Source organism: Bison bison, unplaced genomic scaffold, assembly GCF_000754665.1.
Source record: "Bison bison bison isolate TAMUID 2011002044 unplaced genomic scaffold, Bison_UMD1.0 scf7180017864535, whole genome shotgun sequence".
Taxonomy (NCBI): domain Eukaryota; kingdom Metazoa; phylum Chordata; class Mammalia; order Artiodactyla; family Bovidae; genus Bison; species Bison bison.
Genome location: NW_011495084.1, coordinates 4259334 through 4268156, shown reverse-complemented (window position 1 = coordinate 4268156; position 8823 = coordinate 4259334).

The following is an 8823-nucleotide window of genomic DNA, read 5'->3' as shown; positions in this document are numbered from 1 at the left end:
GACCTAGCCTGAAACAATTTTTGCTGTCCTTGTGTTGTTGTTGTTAATAATCTCCTTGTCCCACCCTATTTCTAGAAAAGCCTTCCATGTTGTAAAACTTCCTGGAGCACCTGTCTGTTTACTATTAAAAGGTGGGTTGCTATCAGATTCATGAATCATTTAATAAAGTCAATTTGATCTCAAATTTACTCAGTAGAATTTGCTTAACTAATACATGTGTTCTCTTTTAATTGGACTTAAAGATACTATTTATAAGCTGCAGTGTCTTATTCATGCAACAATCTATACTGTCATGGAAAGAAATGAGCAAAACAAAGGAATATTACCTGTAAAAATTCTAGACAGGAAAAATTTCAAGAAATAAAATATTTAAAAAGCAATAATTATCTTCTATAACTAAACTGGCAATAGTTTTGTTGCAGGAAGGGGCACCCCTTCCAGGGCCTGAAACTGGGCTCTTGTCTAACACTCAGAAATGAATTGTCTGAGGAGACACATGTGCTGACAAAGCAAGAGATGTTATTGGGACAGGGCTCCCGGGTGGAGAGCAGGAGGGTAAGGGAACCCAAGAGAACAGCTCTGCCACTTGGCTCACAGTCTCAGGTTTTATGGTGATGGGATTAGATTCCAGGTTGATTTGGCCAATCATTCTGACTCAGAGTCCTTTCTGGTGGTGCATGACTTGTTCAGCCAAGATGGATGCCAGTGAGAAGGATTCTGGGAGGAGGTCGGACATGTGGCGTCTCCTTTTGACCTTTCCCAAACTCTTCTGGTTGGTGGTGGCTTATTAGTTCTGTGTTACTTACCTGGACTTCCTGTCATAAAACAACTCACGTAAATGGTTACTAGGGTACCTGGCCAGGGTGGGTGGTTTCAGTCAGTGTGCTTCCCTTAACAGTATTAGAGTACATGTCATGAATTTAAGACTATAATAGGTAAGCTCAATTAAATTCATAAAATCAACTTTTCTTAGTAAGTGGAAGAAAAGCAAAACATTTAAAGGAAACAGTACAGAAAAAAAAAAAAAATTTTGAACAAGGACTATCAACCTGTTCATTTGAAAATCTGAAAGATAATTTGAGAAAAAGTTTGAAAAAGTTTTAAGTCTACCTTATATAGTACTCATGAGAAATGCTGGGCTGGATGAAGCACAAGCTGAAATTAAGATTGCCGGGAGAAATATCAATAACCTCAGATATGCAGATGACACCACCCTTATGGCAGAAAGTGAAGAGGAACTAAAAATCCTCTTGATGAAGGTGAAAGAGCAGAGTGAAAAGGTTGGCTTAAAGCTCAACATTCAGAAAACTAAGATCATGGCATCTGGTCCCATCACTTCATAACAAACAGATGGGGATACAGTGGAAACGTGTCAGATTTTATTCTTTTGGGCTCCAAAATCACTACGGATGGTGACTGCAGCCATGAAATTAAAAGATGCTTACTCCTTGGAAGAAAAGTTATGACCAACCTAGATAGCATATTGAAAAGCAGAGACATTACTTTGCCAATAAAGGTCCGTCTAGTCAAAGCTATGGTTTTCCCCGTAGTCATGTATGGATGTGAGAGTTGGACTGTGAAGAAAGCTGAGCGCCAAAGAATTGATGCTTTTGAACTGTGGTGTTGGAGAAGACTCTTGAGAGTCCCTTGGACTGCAAGGAGATCCAACCAGTCCATTCTGAAGGAGATCAGCCCTGGGTGTTCTTTGGAAGGAATGATGCTAAAGCTGAAACTCCAGTACTTTGGCCACCTCTTGCGAAGAGCTGACTCATTGGAAAAGACTCTGATGCTGGGAGGGATTGGGGGCAGGAGGAGAAGGGGACGACAGAAGATGAAATGGCTGGATGAACTGATATAGTACTGATTCTACTGTTTAGCAAACATTTATGATAGAGTTCCTGAAGTTAGTTTATAAAGTCAGAAAGAAAACTGGGGCTAAAACAATGTTTCAAATTGAAATTCTTTTACAAATATAACACAACACAAGAGATTTTATCAAGACACTGAATTAATTAAAGCTAATTTCAATCTAAAATCCTCAACTGAGCTCATCTGATGTTGCCTCTCAAAGTCTGCAAAAATTTTGAAAAGTAGTTTTAAACCTTATTTATTTTTGCAAAAGAAATTTAACACTATGTATATAGCCTTGATCAATAACAATGGAATCAAAATAAAATCAACCATGCCACAGTAGTCATTTCTTTGAATAGAAAATAATTTTTACAAGTAATTAAACATGACATTTGAATTAGTTCATGATCTATGACAGCTCACAATAGGATAATCTTGGATTGGACCACTTAATTCTTGATTCTTTAGTCTGTTTTTCCCACAAAGGAACTTTATTTAGTTTTATTTTTTAAAAAAAGGAAATGTTAATACTAACTATAAACTCAATATTTGATGTCATTTATATTAGTTTTAACTGGAATATGGGTAATTATGAATTTACAGCTGACCCTTAAACAACGTCGGGGTTTAGGGATGCCAAACCTCTGAACAGTCGAAAATCTCATAATTTCTTATAGTCAGCTCTGTATCCACAGTTCCTCCTTACCTTTGGATTCAACTAATTTGGGTCATATTTACTAAGAAAAAAAAAAAAAAAAAATCAGCATATCAGTGGACTATGCAGTTCAAACCCATGTTGTTCAAGCATCAACTTCTCTCGTGTTATCAAATTAGTTCTTCTTCCCCAGATTAAATGTCCCTGAAGGACATCTTGAAAGAATAATGAGAAAGATGACATAGTACTGACTGAAATGAAAACTAGATAACAGCAGTCTTTTGGAAACAATTCAAACAACTTAGTCTGGGAATAGCTTGGATTCTCACATAAAGTATAAAATTGAGAGAGGCAGCATGACTAGAAAGCAGTTATCTGGCAGCCCTAACATTTCAGATGCTTTCAAAATGAGGAAACCTCCCAGTTTCTTCTTCCATATGAGAAATCACAGTGCATGGCTATCAGTTGGGGCCAAAATAAACTCAAAAATCGAGGTTGACTTTCATTTTTAGCAATCTGTCCGACTAGCTGTCCTAAGAAATCTTCCGAGTACAGAATACCTAAGAAAAATGCATGAATACTCATTAAAAACAAATAAAAACCTTAACACAAATTCACTGATGAGCTGGCAGAAAAATAAGGGAAATTCTCTGAAGCCAGAATTGTCACAGTACAAACCCATAAAGCACTGAAACACTAAAAGTGGCATTCCCAAGGATGTGATTTTAACTGACCACAAGCCTTAGAGCCTAAGTGTTAAAGAGAAAGCTTAGGTTCTCTGCAAGTTGGAAAGTCAGAATGGAGACTTCAACACAATGCTAGACACCCAAACAGCTTTCAACATCGCTGCATGTGACAGAAACAATATTATATGTTGAACATAATGCTTTCTCTTCCTGGGCACAGAGGAAGGCCCACGTCCCAGCCTTCCTTGCCGTTTTGGGGGGACTGCATGACAGCATGCTGGCCAAGTAGGATGTGGGTGGGAATGATGTTCTCCATTTCCAGACCTGGCTTTCTAGAGGTAACATATTCCACACTGTAATGTTTAAAAATGTGGGAGGAAATCTCCTTTCACATCAGACTTGGCATGAGGCATAAACCATCATTCTGTTAAGCCATTGAAATTTGGGAGTTTATTTTTAACTACATTTGGCCTAATGATTTTGATTAAAATAATCCAACAAGAAAAAAACAAAGTTTGCTCCACAGAGAGAAATAATTGGAATACCTGCCCTCAATAGGATATAGTGCTGAAAGTAATATTCACAGGTGTTGTGGGGAAAAAAAAATAAGTCCAAGCAAAAAATTAGAATAGTCTCAAAGTTTTTGAGAGTCTCCAGGTACCTTGAGGATGAAACATAAATTCTCTCTCTACAAACAGACTTTAAATCTAGAATCAAATATTCTCAAATATATAATTCCAGGATATTACAAGTAAAAGTAATAAAGCATGTAAGGAGACAAACGACCATGCACAAGAGAGCAGAAACAATAAACTACAGAAGTAGAAAAGCAAAAGATACCATTACTAAAACTATCACAGGGATAATATAAATGTTTCTATTAAGAAAATACTATATTAAAATGATACACTAAAATTATAATTAAACAGTAACAAACTTTCTAAATTTGCCATGCAGATTTGGAAAGAACTCAATGTAATTTCTAGAAATAAAAATGCAATATTGAATTTAGAAACTCCAGATTAAACACTAATTACATTCTGAAGAGAGAATCAATGAATTGAAAGATACGAAACTAATATTTAGAATGTAGCTCAGGAAAAAACATATAAAATATAAAAGGGCTAAAAATAAGATAGTCATGTGTTCTAAAATATGTTTATAAAATCTGACCTTAGTAATTAGAAGTAGTACCAGAAACTCTGGAGACTTAAATCTCTTTGAATCAAATCAACAGCTGAAACAGATATAGTTAAACAGAACTAGTAAGCTGGTAGGTAGGTCAGAAGAAATTATCCCTAACAAAACTTAGGGGAAGAGATGCAAAATACAGATGAAAGTAAAAGATTTAGAAGATGTATTGAAGCAATATGATAAACACTTCATTGAACTTCTAGGAGAGCTAGAGGGAAAAAGGGGAAAAGGATATTCAGACATAATAATATTTTCCAGTAATAAAAGACTCCTAGATTCAGGAAGCTAAATACATCCTAAGCACAACGAAATAAATAAATCTATAGTCAGAGCCATCCAAGGAAACTGAAAAACACCATGTATAAAAAGATTTAAAAGCCCAACAGAAAAACAAAACCACTTACAAAGTGCTTACATTACACCACCAATTTATTTCTCAACAATGGAAGGCGAGAGAGAGTTGGATTAAATCTTAAAGAGAGAAAAAAAAAAAAAAAACATTCAGTGCATATCCAATTTAACCATATTTTAAGAATTGGGGTGAAAAAAGACATTTTTATGCAAACATTTACTAACATTATTACCATCAACAAATGCTTATTAAAAGGAATTTCTAAAGAAAGGGCTTCAAGAAGAAAGAAGTTGACCATAAGAGAAAAAAAAAAAAACAAACTAAGTTGTAATAAATGAATCTAACTCAAATAAATCATTTAATGCTTGATCTTACCAAACCATAATATTAACAATGTATAATTAATGGAGTTAAAAACTAATGACAAGGGGAGTTTTGTTTTAGAATAGGTCAGAACAAGAAAGCACGTTTGCTTTAAAATGAGACAAAGCCAAATAAATTATAAATATAATATTTTAAAAGCATCAGGGAACTTCAGAAGCAACAAACTAAAATTCCAGAAAGAAGAAAAACTCTCTTTTTTTTTTTTTGAGCAGGGGTTTTTCTCTTTCCCTTGCAGGCATTTTCTGATTCCAGGTGCTTATGGAGGCTCTGGCTTGGAAACTCTGGGACCGGGCTACAGAAAAGAGAAACTAGCAAAATTTCAGTGATTCTGCAGGACTAGTGTGGGAGGTTTCAAACTCACAACTGCTCTCCCCAAAGAACATTTGCTAAATTTTGTGCTAAACAGGAAGCTGAGAAACTAGGTGGAAAGCTTCCTGAATGCAACGTGGAATTTCCAGATGGAAGTAACCTAACTCAATATACCACCAGTCTTACCTTCAAGGAACAGGTCCTATTTTGAAGTAATGTAAGCAGGAAGACCAAAGAGCTGAGCTAAGGTCTCTGAAGGACATAGCTGAATTTTCTGCAGTCTTTCAAACTGGAGGAGCCAGAGATATACCGACTTAGAATCAAAACTCTGCAGGCAGAGGAGCACAGCAAACAGAAGCAGGGGTATTGCAGAAGTGGGCTGGGTCTACCCAAAACAGAAACCCAGCCCCGACTTTAATTAATGTCTGATTGGATTCAGGAGTTCCGATCCTCACTCTTTGTATCAATAAGGGAAGATAACATAGTGTAGAACCTCGAGAGTTAAAGCACCAACATGAATTAAGAAAGTACTAGAAGTGTGAAGACAAGAAAATATGACCAACTCTCATGAGAAAAGGAGAAGTGAGCCAAATACTGGTGTTGGCAAACAAGGATTTTCAAACACCTCTGGTTAAATGTTTAAAAACATGGAGAAAAAGAGGGGCAAAGTAGATCAAAGAGTGGAGAATTTAACAGAGGATTAAAATCTATGAAAGAGAATCCAATGAACATTTCATAAATAAAAAAAGAAAATATCTGACGCTAAGAAATTAATAGATGAGTTGAACAGGAGACTGAACGCAGCTGAAAAAAAGTGAAGTAGAACTAGGTGCTGGAGAAGGAAATGGCAACCCACTCCAGTGTTCTTGCCTGGAGAATCCCAGGGACGGGGGAGCCTGCTGGGCTGCCGTCTATGGGGTCACACAGAGTCGGACACGACTGAAGCGACTTAGCAGCAGCAGCAGAGCTAGGTGCTAGTGTTTTCAGTGAACTAGGAATGAGGTTTTTTAAAAACTGAAACAAACCAAAAGCAATGAGAAAGTATATATGTATGAAAATGTACAAGACTGTGGGACATTGTTTTTGTCCGGGTACCCCAGAGAAAACACTTTGATGAAAAGATCGGCCTTCATGAGATTTAATAGTGAGAGCTCTCCAGAAAAGCATTGTTAGGGAGTGAAGCACGATTGAGAGGGAGAAATTGAACTGAAATGCAATTGCAAGAGAGGGCTTTATCAATCTTGTACAAGTTCTGGGACTGGGATGGCCCTTCAGAGAGGTCCTGAATTGAGGCAGGAAGCTGGGCACTTTTGCTTCCATTCTGACCTGTCACTGAAGGCAGCTGCCTCTGAGAAAGCGCCATAAACTTAGGCAAAGCCCAGCTCTTTGGCTGATGGCCATGCCGAGATGGGCCTCAGCTGTGAGTTGTCAGAAATCAACAATCCCAGTGGCTGGGGGAATGATGCAGAACCTGGATTCGGGATGGTTCCCCACAGCCTCCACAAGCACCCACACTTGGAGCTACCTGCTTCATATAAATTCCCCTACCTGGAAACAATTCCTCCTGGACTCTAGTTGATCTCTTCTGTGTAAATTTGCCAGGGTAAAATTAGTGGACATATTACAGCCCTCACAATTGCAAGAGTTCCTGGAGATAGAGTTGACATTCATTGTCTTCCCACTCTACTGACAATTCCTGATTCACTCTTGGCTACCACATCTACTGGTTTAGGTGCTGTGGGTGTGGGGTGACAAACACTTGTTCTCAGCATTATTCACTAAGCCCTCCTTCAGCTGTGGCTGCTGCTCGTATTCACTCACCATCAAAACTGGGCAAAGAAATGGCGAAGGACATACACCCGGATCATCTGAGTGGTAAATACATTCTTACCCTCTTCAGTCTGTAGCAGAGAACTAGAGTCAATTACCCTTGCCAATATAGTGATTTCTTTTCTTGTCTACTGGTCTCTTGGAATGAGGAATCCAAAGTGATTAGATGGCAACCGTGGAATAAAATTTCTTAGGAATCTGTGTCCCCTGATAGAAACATTCCTTCCCTGGGAATCAGGCTCTCTATAAACTTAAGCATTGGGGATTCAGTTAACATAAAATCTCCAAGTGGATCACGGAGAATGATGGTCTGTGAGTCCACTCCTATTTCCAGTATTTGGCTCTGGCTCCTTAAACTGAGATTAATTAGGACTGAGCATTTTTCATCGTTGCTAGTTAGAGTGTGTGCTGTGCCCTGGAGAAGGAAGCCTGTCCTTGCAGAGTATCATCCCTAAGACAACATTCAGGTTGCACCTTTACAATCCATTCCATTGCTTTATCAAGCCAGAAGTTTCTGGGTGGTTGAGTAGGTGATAGGAACTTTGGATCTCAAGTCATGTGCTCACAACTACAGCTCCTTTGTTAGAGGGGTTCCTGGTATGAGGCATGTTAAATCACATATCAGTGAATCAAACAACAATAAACTCTTATAGAGGGGTGCTGGCTAAGGTTCTCTGAAGGAAAGTTAAACACATGTAGGAAATATGTATCAGATCTAGACAAATCACTGACTTCCAAGATGTAAGGAATCTGGTGTACTCAATTTCTTACCAATTAATTCTTTGGTCTCCTTGAGGGATGGGACCATCCTGAGGTATAACATGGGTCTCTTGCTGGCAAGCAAAACATTCCATGGTGGCAGCCCTGGAGAATGGGAGCCCATGCAGACCACATCCTGGCCACCATTGCTAGTTCATGCCTGAGCCCACTGTGCTAGGAGCAGAGTGGTGGATGACAGAAGTTAGCTGGCATCAACTGACAAAGGCTTTCTGTCTCTCCTGCTAAACAGCAAAATGCCTATTGTGTCAGTTTTCCTTGTATTGCCTCTCAGCTGTGAATGTCCCCTTCAGTACAGGCAGGGACAAATAGCAGACTTGCTGAGGATTTTCTCCTTCAAGATGAGCTTGATGTTAAGCTTTCTCAGTACAGGGTGCTAAAGGAATCTTAAGGAAGGAAACAGTCCTGGGATATCCAGTGTGGGCAAGGCATCAGCAGCGTGGAGGAGAGGACATGCAAAGAGCCTACCCCCGTCAGGGGCCGTGTGCATCTTCACTGCATTGCCTCAGAGCTGTTTCAGTTTTAATATTCTCTACCATAATCGGCCTGCAGAGAACTAGTTCACTTTCTTGTCCATCCCCCACCTCCCCGCCACCCACCAGTTCCCTGTGTTGTCACCACACCAACCTGATTTGCTGAGCAGGATGTAACAGGCACTTTAGGAGGCTTTGGTACCAGAAGGAAATAAACTCTGTATCATTTCTGGGGCCCAGCATCATGGTCAAATTTCTAGGGGTTAATTGGTCTATAGAGTGCCAGCAAAATCCCTTCAAAGAAAAACTGTC